Genomic DNA, 14198 nt, shown 5'->3' on the forward strand with positions numbered 1-14198 from the left:
AGCTGGGTTAAGCCTCTATACCTCGTGCTAAAATATTTCCTCTCGTCCGGCCCCGTCGGAGGCCAGGCTTGACCCGAGAGCTTGGTCCAACAGGCTGTTGGTTGGCGCTGCTCGCAGGCGCACATGTGGGCCTGCTAATTAACAGATGTGTCAATAGTTAACAGATGGAATGGATTAGTGATGTGGTGGAGACTGACTCCATACACAGTTTCAAGTGTAGGTATGATAAGAGCCCAGTAGGCTCAGGTAGGGAGTACATTTGGAGGGATTTGAGACGATCCCAATAATTGAGATGCTTTATCGCGTTTATGTATCCCGTATATGTTCTCTGTATTTATTCGTTTGCCTTGTTCGGGTAGAATGTAGACTCAGTAGTCGCTTCTGTATATATTTATTGACTGAGATAGCAAGGTAAATATCTGCCCAGCCGAGGTCCTTCTACTCTGAGTTTGTGAGGATAACTGAGGCTGCTGGGAGCATGCTTGATGCTCCTCTGTCTGGCATGACGTCAGAGGCCTACTTGCCTGTGATTGGTTACATTTCAACTGACAGAATTTGAGTATAACACCGCTCGGACACGCTACCAAGTCGACGTCCCTTGTCGACAAGCTCTGGCTAGCTATATAGTTACAATGATACTGAAAGGACCTCGGTGGCATACAATAATGGCTTACATGTGAAATTTGCATAATAAAACATTGAAAGAAGATCAGGTGTGCGTAATACAAACAACTCGGCATATATGCACCAAAAAAAAAAATTCATCATAATAGGTGAAAATCATGGTAACAATGCTTTGATTAAACCAGAGTATTAAGAACATGTGTATGTCTACTGATCAGATATGAACAATACAACTCAAGGTATTGCCTAAACAAAATTATTAACATGTGTCAATGGCATGTGCTTGAAAACCATACAAAATTAAACAATTATTACATTAATAGAACAAAGTTCTGACCTAACAACCACAATTGAATTTCAAGATAGATAATTTTTTTTTTTCTCTTTTTTTTTTTTTTTTTTTTTTTTTTTTTTTTTTTTTTTTTTTTTTTTTTTTTTGAAATATACAATATATTTACAAGACCAATGTACAATATATATAATGTGCAATATATTTACAAGCATATACAAGACCTGGATCAAGAAGACTAACATCTGCGTGATAGCAGTCAGGATTCACTGGCCACAATGTGGTTGCTAGAACAATAATAACTCTTATGACAAGCACTGTAAAAATACAAATGGTAGTAGACTTAACAATGGCATCTAATTTATAACCAAATAAAGTTGAGAAAAACTATACATTATATATAATGGTAATAATAAGACACATGTGGTAGAAATACTGCAAATGAGTTTTTTTTTTTCAAAACAAACAGAATAACTGCAGAGTGCAATCAATTATAAATTCTGCGGATATCTACACCTAGCTCATCCAGAGCACTATACAACTCTGGCTCTGACTGAAGGTCCGGAACAGGTGAAACTTCATGCGACAAACTATCATCTTGAGAGATATCCTCGTTAACATCTAGCCAATGGACATGTGGTGAGTGCACGGTTGAAACGAGAGGTCTAGATCTAAGATTATAATTGCTAGTATGGGGTTGCTGAACATCCAGTGGTCTGTCAACCACAGGAGGTGGTGTCCGAGTAGGAGTATCTGTCTGGGTAAGTTCATTGTCATCTTCCTCATCAGTCTCGTCAACAACAAAACGTGCATCACCTTTGGTTGTGTCCACAGCTGACCGTGCAATTGCTAAGTATTTGGCTTCAATAGGCTTAGAAAAACGTGCAACTGTTTTCGCTTCAACCTTACTAAACCATGATTCTAATAAACGCGATTCCCCAGCAAAAAGAGGAATAGCCATTTCCTGAGCTGATCTCTGGCCATTGGGACGAGCAACTGTTCCCATTGATTCTGAAGGGGTTTCAACAGTGGTAGGCATTGTCACAGCCGTGGAAGTAATATTTGAACGCAGATTATAATTAAGTGCACCTGGCATCAGAAATAGTATACACAAAAATAAACACAAAAAAATATCAACTTGGCTAAAGTAAAAATGGCAGAAATAAAATTATTAAATTGGGCTAGGCAAGAAAATAATCAAGAACAAGCAATTGTAAACTAAATTTAGCAATCTTTCATTAAAAAAATGACTGGAATTAGATGTATGTAAATTAATTAAACCAGACTAAGCACAGCAATTTAGAATAAAAACTGGAAGTGCAATTGCAAAATTTCATTAAAAAGATTCAACACAACAAGTGGCAATGCAAGAAATATGGATGTAGCACATAAACTGGACACAGGAATGTATATAACTGCTAGAAACAATTATTTCTTACTTCTCTCACCTTTGAATTCAGTAATGACACTAGTAACAATTAATGAATAATGGAATCATATGCAGGGAATATTGAAATGTCTCAGAGAAACTGTGGAAACTGTTCTTCCATATCGTTCACTCCAGTACGCTGTTATTTTACTGTGTAGATTTGGGACCTGACCCTCCAGTATTTTCCAGGTGTATATTATTTGGTATCTCTCTCGTCTCCTTTCTAGAGAGTACATTTGGAGAGCTTTGAGACGATCCCAATAATTTAGGTGTTTTATCTCGTCTATGCGTGCCGTATATGTTCTCTGTATTCCCTCTATTTCAGCAATCTCTCCTGCTCTGAAGGGGGAAGTGAGTACTGAGCAGTACTCGAGACGGGACAACACAAGTGACTCGAAGAGTACAACCATTGTGATGGGATCTCTGGACTTGAAAGTTCTCGTAATCTATCCTATCATTTTTTCTGGCTGACGCAATATTTGCTTGGTTATGCTCCCTAAAAGTTAGGTCGTCAGACATCATTATTCCCAAATCCTTGACATGCTGTTTTCCTACTATGGGCATATTTGATTACTATGGTGTTTTGTACCCTGTATTATGCTTAAGGTTCTCATTTTTACCGTACCTGAGTACCTGGAATTTATCACTGTTAAACATCATGATATTGTCTGCTGCCCAGTCGAAAACTTTATTAATATCTGCCTGTATTTTTCAATGTCTTCAGCAGAGGTAATTTTCATGCTGATTTTTGTGTCATCTGCAAAGGACGACACGAAGTCGTAACTTGTATTTTTGTCTATATCTGATATGAGAATAAGGAAAAGCAATGGTGCAAGGACTGTACCCTGAGGTACAGAGCTTTTAACTGCGCTTGAACTATTTTATATGGTTGACTTAGTTTTCTGTCGAACAGAACAAAGAGTATCCACCGTCCTACTTTACCAGTTATTCCCATGGACCTCATTTTGTGTTCGAATTCACAAATTTCCCGAGCCCGGCCTAAGGCCAGGATCGATCGAACTTGGCTGTGTTCTTGATCGAACAGGCTGTGTTCTCTGATTGTGCCTATGGCACTTCTCACTGGTCCTATTCTACATTTCCCTCCGTATCTTACGTTTGTAATCAGTTAATTGTAATCCATTATTTGTAATGGAAGAATGTTGAACAGTCTCGGGCCTATGATATTGATAGAGTTCTCTCACAGTACCTGATAGAAGATTAAGCCACCCAAGAGGTGACACGGGCATGAATTGCCCGTTAAGTGGTAGATTTTTTGGAGTGCGTGAGAACTTTGGTCGTGAATCAGAGTATCTGTTCTTGTTGGTTTAGGCTCAGCTACTCGGAACGAAAGTTCTAAGCAGCACGGGCTATGGTGAGCTCGTCGTACTCACCTGCCACAGGAGCAGAGTACCTACTGCTTTTCAACGGGTGTATACTGCATATCCTGCCATGTCTTCTTGTCTCATGATACATTATTTCTGTGTGCAGGTTAAGGACCCCTCTACTATTTTCCCACCTGTAAATTATTATATCTCTCTCCCGCCTGCGTTCAAGAGAATACAGATTTAAGCATTTTAGTCGGTCCCTAGCAGAAAAAGATCGATCTCTGCACGCTCTCCAGATCAGCAATTTCTCCAGCTTCTAAAGGGGCCGTCATTATGCAACCGTGTTCCACTCAAGAGAGCACTAGCATCTTGAAAATTATCATTGGTCTGCCATCTCTTGTATGAAAGGTTCTTGTTATCCAACCTGTCAATTTTCTCAGAGTTGTGACGGCTACTTTATTGTGTTCTTTAAAGACATGTTGTACAGCTAACGAAGTAATTCAGGTTTATATCCCCCATTTCTTGGATAACTTCCCAGTTTTTTTCTTGTTCTGGCATGAATGTTTTAATTGTGTGTATCTCCGGTATGTCTCCGTGAAGGTTTTCCTGGTGTGTGTGTGTGTGTGTGTGTGTGTGTGTGTGTGTGTGTGTGTGTGTGTGTGTGTGTGTGTGTGTGTGTGTGTGTGCGCGCGCGCGTGCTTGCGCGCGTGCGTGCGTGTGCTTGCGTGTGCTTGCGCGCGTGCGTGTGCTTGCGTGTGCTTGCGCGCGCTACCCAGCCGACTCTGAACCTTAACAACATTACACCATCGCGTCAAACCCCATCACCCCATTAACCTACTTACCCCCATCGTTACCACCACCCACATAATCCTCCCTACCACCATCACCACCACCACCATTTTACCCCTCCCCTGGTGTGTGCTTCTTGGTCTAGGCCACGCTCCCCTCCCTCTATAGTCACCACTTCCGCCGGGACACAAGTACCGGCCAAATTTATACGAGATTTCAATGCGGTTTTAAGAAGGGATCACAGCGGCGGCCGCCCGCCACAGTGAGCCGGCTATGTCAAATACTGACTTACCTAACTATTTATTCAGTTCAATCTTTAATCTTGGTGGTTCCGGGGGCTCACTACCCCCCACTCCCCAGTAACCAGACCGTCTCGTTGATAAGTCTGTTCTATGAGACTGTTAGTACCCGCAACTCTCAGAGTTTACACTGCAGTCTGTTTGATCACGTACCGTTTGGAATGGGTTTTTCTTCTCAATATCCTCAAACTAATTTTCGATTTGTTAGTATTTTTATCATATATTTAGAGGTTGGAAGTATAGTTCTGGCGACCCCTTCTCAATGGGGCTATTGTACAGGCCCCACCGTATCTCAGGCTCTTAATTCTTTAGGTTCACAGCTTTAGACCTGGGGCCAGATTCACGAAGAAGTTACGCAAGTTACGCAAACACTTACGAACCTGTACATCTTTTCTCAATCTTAGGCGGCTTAGTTTACAAATATTAAACAGTTAATGAGCTCCGAAGCACCAGGAGGCTGTTTATAACAATAACAACAGTTGATTGGCAAGTTTTCATGCTTGTAAATTGTTTAATAAATGTAACCGAATCCGTCAAAGATTGAGGAAAGATGTACACGTTCGTAAGTACTTGCGTAATTGCTTCGTGAATCTGGCCCCAAGTCTCTAATATTCTCCAAGTATAGCTGCTGATGCCTGTGAGGACAGTGGACCAGACAAGCCAAGTCAGTCGTTTAGGAGATCCTGATCATTTATGTTTTACTGGTTGAACGTTGTGAAGAATATAATTGTACATTAACATCAAAGATGAATAGTCTTTGATATTAATATTACTGCTGCTGCTACTGCTATACTAGGATGAACAACCCAGCGGGTTTTCTTCCTATTGGGGAGTGTTGTACATGCTGCTATAGCGGTGTGTCCACTCAAGATGAGTGGCGCTGCCCAATAAACTCGCCCCTCGGGGCAAAATTAAAAAAAAAATTACAACTATTACTACCACCACCATTACTACTGGTGTGTAGCATTAAAGAATGGGTGTGTGTGTTGTTGTGTGTCGTGGCCGGGTTGGCCAATACACCAACCATGCGAGTGTTTACCTGAAGTGTAGCCAGGTGGGAGGTTGTTGACCCCCGCGGGTGGCCTCGTGTTGTATGGCTCAGTGACTGGCGCTAACATTACTTCACTCTCACACACTCCCCCATTACCACACTCACGCCAGTGTGTGTGTGAGAGTGAGTGTGTGAGTGTTTTAGCGTTAGGCTTACCCGGCCTCGGGTTATGCTCGTCCAAGCAGCGGCCGACCACAAAGAGCATGTTAAAAAGTCATCCATTTTTAACGTGCTGGACATCCATTTTTAACGTGCTGGATATCCATTTTTAACGTGCTGGATATCCATTTTTAACGTGCTGGACATCCATTTTTAACGTGCTGGATATCCATTTTTAACGTGCTGGATATCCATTTTTAACGTGCTGGATATCCATTTTTAACGTGCTGGATATCCATTTTTAACGTGCTGGATATCCAAAATCTGTATTGTCTCTTATGTAAATAAACATTATTGTGTATTAGAATTTTGTGTCCAGTTAGGTCATGTGCTTAGGTTCTGCTACTGTGCAAACTTGGGATCTGCGACCTCTAGTATTTTCCATGTATATATATTGTTTAATACCTATCTTGTCTAGAGTATGTTGACCAGACCACACACTAGAAGGTGAAGGGACGACGACGAAGGTATGACCCTTCCTGACCTAGAGCACTGATGTTTGACCCGTCAAGTGAGGGTCCAAGACCGCGGTGGTGTGGTGTAGGTGACCATTGTCAGGCACGATACATAAGAACAAAGGTAACTGCAGAAGGCCTATTGGCCCATATGATGATATTGTTTGGGGCCCAACCAGGACCCGTCTTGCGTCCGACTACTGCAATGTTGTGTGATCTTGAAGTAAACCCCCACACCAGTATGGTGGAGCCACCTCCACCTCCCACCCCTACAACACCACCTACTCTTGTCCCCGCCTCCCACTACTGCCACCTACTCCGGAACCTCATGAATGAGGAATGTTGACACACCTGGTGCACATCCTCCCCCCTTCCCCTTCCATCCCGGCCATGCCAACAATGCCATTGGTCTTTTCCCCCCAACAACCCATAGGTAAGGCAACCTCAAGGTAAGGTAAGGTAACCCATAGTTATACCACCACTACTCACCCACACCAACCCTCCTCCCCTCCCTGCAACACTCCACCACCACCTACAGGGTAACTATGCAGGGGGGGGGTGCAACTGTCAGTCAACACCTGCCCCCCCCCCCCAGCAGGCGGAGGAGCCAGCCTCACCATTCACCAGTCTCCGTCCTGTAATGTTACACTCTACAACCCAGACATGTTTGTATCTTACAGTTTACCTGTGTATTTTACCAGCCTCTCGTATATTTAACTTGTGTATACCCCGGACGTTGTCCTCCCCCCTCCCTCCCCTGGCGACCCCCTCACCCTCCCCCACCAGTAGTGAACCTCAACACCCTCCCCCCCCCATCCCCCCTGTAGGAGCTCTCATCTAATGCGTCGCATTTTTCACGAACTCGACCATTTCCTTAACGTATTAGTAAAATATAAAGCATGGTCATTTTGACGTTTTCTTTGCATTGACCTCATAGGTTGGGAGGGTTGCGTGGGTTGGTACGTTCAGGTCAGGTCAAACAGTGGCATTTTCCACCGAGGCAAAGTTAGAGAAGGGCAGCTCACCCGCCATAAGAAACAATAAGATGCTTATCTTAACATACGAAGGTGGTTAGGTAAGGGCGGTGTTTTCTATGAACCTTATCAAGGTAAACTAAAATATTCACAATCAATTAGTATGTCACATATGCACTTATTTAACAAGTCAATATTGACTGGACGAAAGTGCGAGAACGGGTTGCACCCGCCCACTGCCGCACGTCTTTGTTTTAGGGAAAAATGGGTGCTATGTTAGGGAGCAATTAGGCCCACGTGTGAGAACGCTGCTTCCCCGAGCACCGCCGGCCACAGCGACGTTAGGCACAACGTGTTACCATCTACACCAGTGGGTCGTGAACCCTGGGTGGGCGAGGACACGTACAGTACACGGAGGTAGAGTACATGTTAGGAGACGGGGGTTACTTACCTTCATGGTTCCCAGGATCAAAGCCCCAGCGGCCCGGTCTCTGACCAGGCCTCCCTGGTTGGTGGAGTGGTCCACCAGACTGTTGGACGCGGCTGCTCGCAGCCTGACGTATGAATCCCAGCCTGGTTGATCAGGTATTGTTTGGAGGTGTTCACGAGTTCTCTCTCGAACACTGCGAGAGGCCCTCCTGCACACCCTCTCCTCAACCCCCAATTGCCTAATTCCTTCCCCGCCTGTTTATTTTGTTCACCTTTCTCCTTTTCCAGCCCCGCTCCTGTGCCAGGTAAGTCCACTACGGGCTCACCATAGCCCGTGCTACTTGCAACTTTTGGCTCAGAGTTGCTGAATCTATATCATCATCCTTTCCCCTGTCCTGTGCCGCCCCTTCTCTTCAAACAGTCTACCTTGGAAACGAGCTAAACGCAATATTGTGTCACATATACAACTATAAAAACTATAATTATAGCAACTTTTGGTCGAAGGTACAAAAATGAACTATTGACCCCGGTCGGCCGAGCGGACAGCACGCGGGACTTGTGATCCTGTGGTTCTGGGTTCGATCCCGGGCGTCGGCGAGAAACAATGGGCAGAGTTTCTTTCACCCTATGCCCCTGTTACCTAGCAGTATAATAGGTACCTGGGTGTTAGTCAGCTGTCACGGGCTGCTTCCTGGGGATGGAGGCCTGGTCGAGGATCGGGCCGCGGGGACACTAAAAAGCCCCGAAATCATCTCAAGATAACCTCAAGCCCCAAAAGGTCACGTTTCGTACAATAGGACTGCACCATACAGCATGCCAGACGTGCACCATTACACACACAACCTAACCTATCCTGGACCTAAATAAGCAAGCGGAGGTCTATACACTATCTCAGTCCATATTTAGCGCATATCCACGGTCCAGGGGACGTGGATATATGGGTGTTGCCCTCACTCCCTTTACAAAATTAATAGTGTGCGAGAAAGAGTCCATATTCGTCCGTGCGACCAATACCTACTCTAAGTATTACAGTATACCTTGCATACTAAATGTTGAACGTTATACATGACTGACTGTACGAGGCTGGCGGCCAGACGCTTCTGCTAGTCTCACTAAACTGTACAGGCTTAATGGTTACGTTATCGGGATGATTAAGATTCGCTACCTGGAACAATAAGTTCCTGGTAGCACGGGCTATGGTGAGCCCGTTCTTATCGGGAGTATCATGGGGGTGGTCCCCAGTGCCTCCCCTGAAGGGGGGTGCCAACGCCCCGAATTTATAGAATTCAACACTAATTTAAATAATAGTGAACTCGGGTATTGACGGGGGGGGGAAGGGAGAATGGGAGAGAAGGAGAGAGAGAGAGATGCATAGCGATAGAGCCAGAGGGACTCGGGCACCGCCGGGTACCCGATGTAATCCTACTATAAAAGTACCAGTAGAACCCGGGTCTTACCGGGAGGTGTTAAGCTGCCCACACACCAGCCAAACTTACTCCACACCTCCAGCAACAACTAGTGCAGGTTTGTAGCACACATGGAGGCCATAGCTTGCAACAGGTTATTAATATCGTTACCATTACCGAGGTCACACTCCCCTCCCCCCCCCACGCCAGGACATCACAAAGAGCTTCTGTAATCCCTACCCCCCCTGGTTCCCCCCGCCCCCCTCCCCCTCCCACGGCCGGAGCCGCGTATCACCAGGAAAGAAGAGTAATGGATTAGCCACAGCTATTTTGGTAGTGGTGTGTGACGCAACACTGTCAACACCTCTTGCTGCAGGCTCCTCACCTCCTGTCTACACGGTAACTCTATACAACACCCCCTTCTCACCCCCACACCCCCTCCCTCATCCCACACACCCCTTCTCACCCCCACACCCCCTCCCTCATCCCACACCCCTCTTCTCACCCCCACACCCCTCCCCCTCATCCCACACCCCCCTTCTCACCCCCACACCCCCTCCCTCACCCCTCCTCCCACACCGTCGTCCCCTCTGGTGGCAACACTACAAATATCTGTTTTCATCCCCTATAGGAAGAATCTGATTCGGTTGTGTAGGAATACTCGAGAGGCCATTTTTCCCGCCCGGGGATCGAACCCGGAAATCTTCGATCGAGTCGAAGACGTAGATACTACAGGACCCATAAGTGTGTGTATTCTGACACAGACGTAGGCACCATGCCGCTCCCCTAACAACTGTAACCACATAACTAATTGAGAAGTCAATATTTGAACATTGATGAACGCTTGTGAAGAGCGAGACCCCGACGGCCGGCTGGGATGATTAAGGCAAAACACACCGACAGAGACGATTGAACGATGACGGGAACAGTTGGACGGGGGCCTGACAGCTGAGTAGACAGCGCTCGGGATTCGTAGCCCTGAGGTTCCGGGTTCGATCCCCGGTGGAGGCGGAAACAAATAGGCAGTTTCTTTCACGATGATGTCCCTGTTCGCCTAGCAGTAAATAGGTACCTGGGAGTTAGACAGCTGCTACGGGCTGCTTCCTGGGGATGTGTAACAAAAAGGAGGCCTGGTTGAGGACCGGGCCGCGGGGACACTAATCCCCGAAATCATCTCAACATAAGCCAAGGTGTGAGGTAGCCTGCCGCCGCCGCTCCTGTTAGTTCCAACAGCGTATGTGGGGTGAGGGACACGCCCCCGCCACATGCTACCACATGACACAAACATGCAGATATAATGAGCCAGACATTGTATAATGTCTACAATATACAATATACATTGTATTATGAGGAGAGGGGAAGATGGGAGGGGGAGCAACTGTGAAGGAAGGTGTAGGGGGGGGGGGGGGGTGAGTGACAGGTATCTGGGAGAGGGAAGCGACCTTATCTTCCCCTGGCCGACATCATGAAACTCTCCAGAAGGAACAGACCTGCCTATTTCCTGGGAGATCTGAACGCCAAACACGGAACTCTGGGGACACGGAAAGAACAACCAGGCAGGAGAAACCATCCATAATAAAATAATGAACGGAAATCTAACCCATCTGGGCCCAGACTTCCCAACTTCAGTCAGACAAGAACAGAGTGGGAAGACATAATGCTGTTAAACAACCTCCACTTCCTAAACACCCGCATAGAAAGAGAACTAGTAAACACAAGCGACCACCTACCAGTATTAGTGACGCTGGCAATCCTGAAACTTTTAAACCCTCTCCAGTAAGCATCACAACTCTCAACGGACAGTGGGTGGACGGACGAGCACAACACACTACAAAGGGAACTACAAGATGAGCTGCAAGATCTATGCAAAAACTGACTACACGAAAAAATGGGATGACCTAATAGGCCAAATTCAAGTCGACTACAGAAACCCAGGAATGTCCTGAAAAAAAGTAAAAGCCCTGATGGGAAACTCAGTTGAGGAACACCCTATCTTGAGATGATTTCGGGGCTTTAGTATCCCCGCGGCCCGGTCCTCAACCAGGCCTCCACCCCCCAGGAAGCAACCCGTGACAGCTGACTAACACCCAGGTACCTATTTTACTGCTAGGTAACAGGGGTATAGGGTGAAAGAAACGCTGCCCATTGTTTCTCGCCGGCGCCTGGGATCGAACCCAGGATCACAAGTCCAGTGTGCTGTCCGCTCGGCCGACCGGCTCTCCTACATCATAGACGCCTCAGGGAATAAACTCTATAAGGAGAGGGAACAAGAACAGGAATTCAGGAAGTTCTGGAGAAAAAATATTCTGGATATACCCGGAAGAAAATGTAAACTTTTGTGCCATCAATGAAAGAGAAATAACTGTGGTGTACAACAGAGCTGCAACACTACTCCAGACCCAAACAGACCTTAAACTTTTGGAAAAGTTTAAGGTATTTTCGTTTAAGGGGGTAAAGGGGGGAGGGGTGGATTTTCAAACATCACTTACCGTAAACCAGTTTGGTTTACTTTGGTAATACATCAGGTGACTGGAACACCCCGGAACCATACCTGAAAATAGAGAAATAAATCAAATTAAACGAGTCTCCTCTGCACGACCCGAAGACATTAGCTGCATCTAATGTGCCTTCATTATACAAGTCAACTGTGCATATAGCATTCAATACGCGCGTCTGTCATTACTCGGTAAAAGATTAGTAAGGCACTTGTGTCACCCTTCCTGACCTTGTGGTGTCAACGGTGCGTGTCACAGTACTCTCCAGTGTATCCTGCCCCCAACACCTCAGCTCCTGGGCCCCACCTCTCACCTGGCTTGTGTCCACTCGCCTCCACTCCCAGGAAGCATCTCTCACACACACACACACACACACACACACACACACACACACACACACACACACACACTTAGGTGAGTACACACCGGAATCGCCTCCATATTTGCCAGCATATAAGATAATTCCTAGACATTAGAAAAGTTATACGAGGCTGCGTCGACGCTCTGGCTCTGAAGGCTCTTCTCTTAAGGTGCCACTAATATAATTCACCTTTTCCTATATTCACCTATATTCCACCACTAATATAATTCCACCTAACCACCAACGTAGGAACCCAAGCATCTCGGTCAGCCTAATGGGTCCGATGCGTAGAAATGGTGAACATCTGCGAGCTCTTATTTTCCTTAATGGGTCACATTTGTAACGTTGCTCACCATAATGTAAAACACAAAAAATAAAAATAATGCCATCTATTAGTTGACAGGACGAGTTGGTCTGTAACCAAGAACTTGGACCTCTACACACATTGATGGCCTGCTGCAAAATAATCCTCCCGTCCACTGATATTGATGGCCTGCTGCAAAATTATCCTGGTGTCAGGAAGTGGGGACCGTTGGGTGTACCATGAGGGCCGGAGCTCAGGACATGAACACCGCTCATCACAGTGGGGCGGGTTCTGTCAGACTGACGTGACAAGGCTCTGCCACTTCCCACCTGACAAACCATTTGTGGTTCATGTGCTTTCTCAGGCGACTACTTTCCCAGTTGTCACGCAAGTTAGGACACTTTACATACGGGTCCTCCGTGTGTGAAGTCCGCTGAGCTGTAACATCCCTACCCCCCCCCCCTTGCGTGGGAGTGTGCGTACGTTCAGGCGCGCGCGTACACGCCCACCTTCCCACCCACAAGTGACCATACCACGTCAAGCAGGAAGTGTAGAGCATCACCACCCGCCGCCTGTTACACCCCCGCCTACTCCTCTGCACCCCCTCCCCCCCCCCCCACCGTCCCTTTTAATATATTAGGTACACCTGCATTTGAGCAGCTGCCCTAGACTATATGAAGGGGAAGTACATTGCGTCAAAAAGCTAGCTACGTGATGCTAAAAAAATCCCCATCACACAGGATGGTTAGTCATACAGAGGCACGTGATCAGTAGTCTGCACTGGCAGACTCCTGGTGCATTATGAGGATATCAACACAAGAGTGAATATGGCAGCAGTGATACCAAAAGTCCCCATCTCGCAGGATAGCTAGTCATACAGGGCCATATGTTCAGTAGCCTACACTGGCAAATTTTGGGTGCAATATGAGGATATCTTCAAGAACACGAGAGTGAATAACGTAATTGCAAAGGTGCAGGTACCTCATACCAACGGGTGTGGAGGGATACCACACCATACAACGGTAGAGTGCGACATGGAGTGGCCGAGGAACACCCGTCATGAAGAGGCAGCTGAGGATAGTGTTGTACTATCCACTCACCAACGTCAACTGGTGAGTGGGCCGCCAGAGGACGAGGGCCACGGTGGGCCAGGCCCCGCCGCCGTGTCCATCAGTGCCTCATCACGGGGGCAGGGATGCAGGCGTCGACCCCTGGAGCCAGGCACCATTGTAAGCACGGAGGCACTTGTAATCACTCCTCACCCTCCTCACATGCCCAAGCACGCACCCGACACTGGTAAACAACCTCTCCGTGTCCGCTCCCCATCAATACCGTCCCTACACCAAGTGTAGGGATGGTGTATACCGCTCCTACACTTGGTGTAGGGACGGTATATACCATCCCTACACCAAGTGTAGGGATGGTATATACCGCTCCTACACTTATTCAAAACTAATTTCCATGGACTTAAGTCTAACTAGGTCAACTGACAACATTGCACCTAGTGATTGCATATCATTCAAGTCGGTTAATAAATTCGTTTCTTAATGGCATATACGTGTTGTGATGGGAGGAAGTGTTGACCCCCACCACCACCACTCATGGTGGAGGTTGACAACAATGGGAGCGGGGGGGGGGGGGGTAGGGAGGGGAGTACCATAACTGGTCTTGGCAGGTGATGTACCAGCAGCAGCAGCACCTGGTCAAGGATCACACACCCACCACCTACACCTCTCTCTCTCTCTGCAATATCCTCAGCCCACACCGGCTCCCAGGTACACCCATGTAACTCTCAGCTCTCTCCACCCA

The 14198-nt window shown here is 46.7% G+C and overlaps 1 protein-coding gene across 1 annotated transcript in view; it reads right to left on the reverse strand.

Annotated features, from left to right (window-relative positions):
• The window catches only part of kst (spectrin beta chain, non-erythrocytic 5 kst), a 242070-nt gene that overhangs the window by 117084 nt on the left and 110788 nt on the right, over positions 1-14198 (reverse strand). The gene's annotated exons all lie outside the window — the stretch shown is intronic.

The sequence above is a fragment of the Procambarus clarkii genome, chromosome 89, assembly GCF_040958095.1.
Source record: "Procambarus clarkii isolate CNS0578487 chromosome 89, FALCON_Pclarkii_2.0, whole genome shotgun sequence".
Taxonomy (NCBI): domain Eukaryota; kingdom Metazoa; phylum Arthropoda; class Malacostraca; order Decapoda; family Cambaridae; genus Procambarus; species Procambarus clarkii.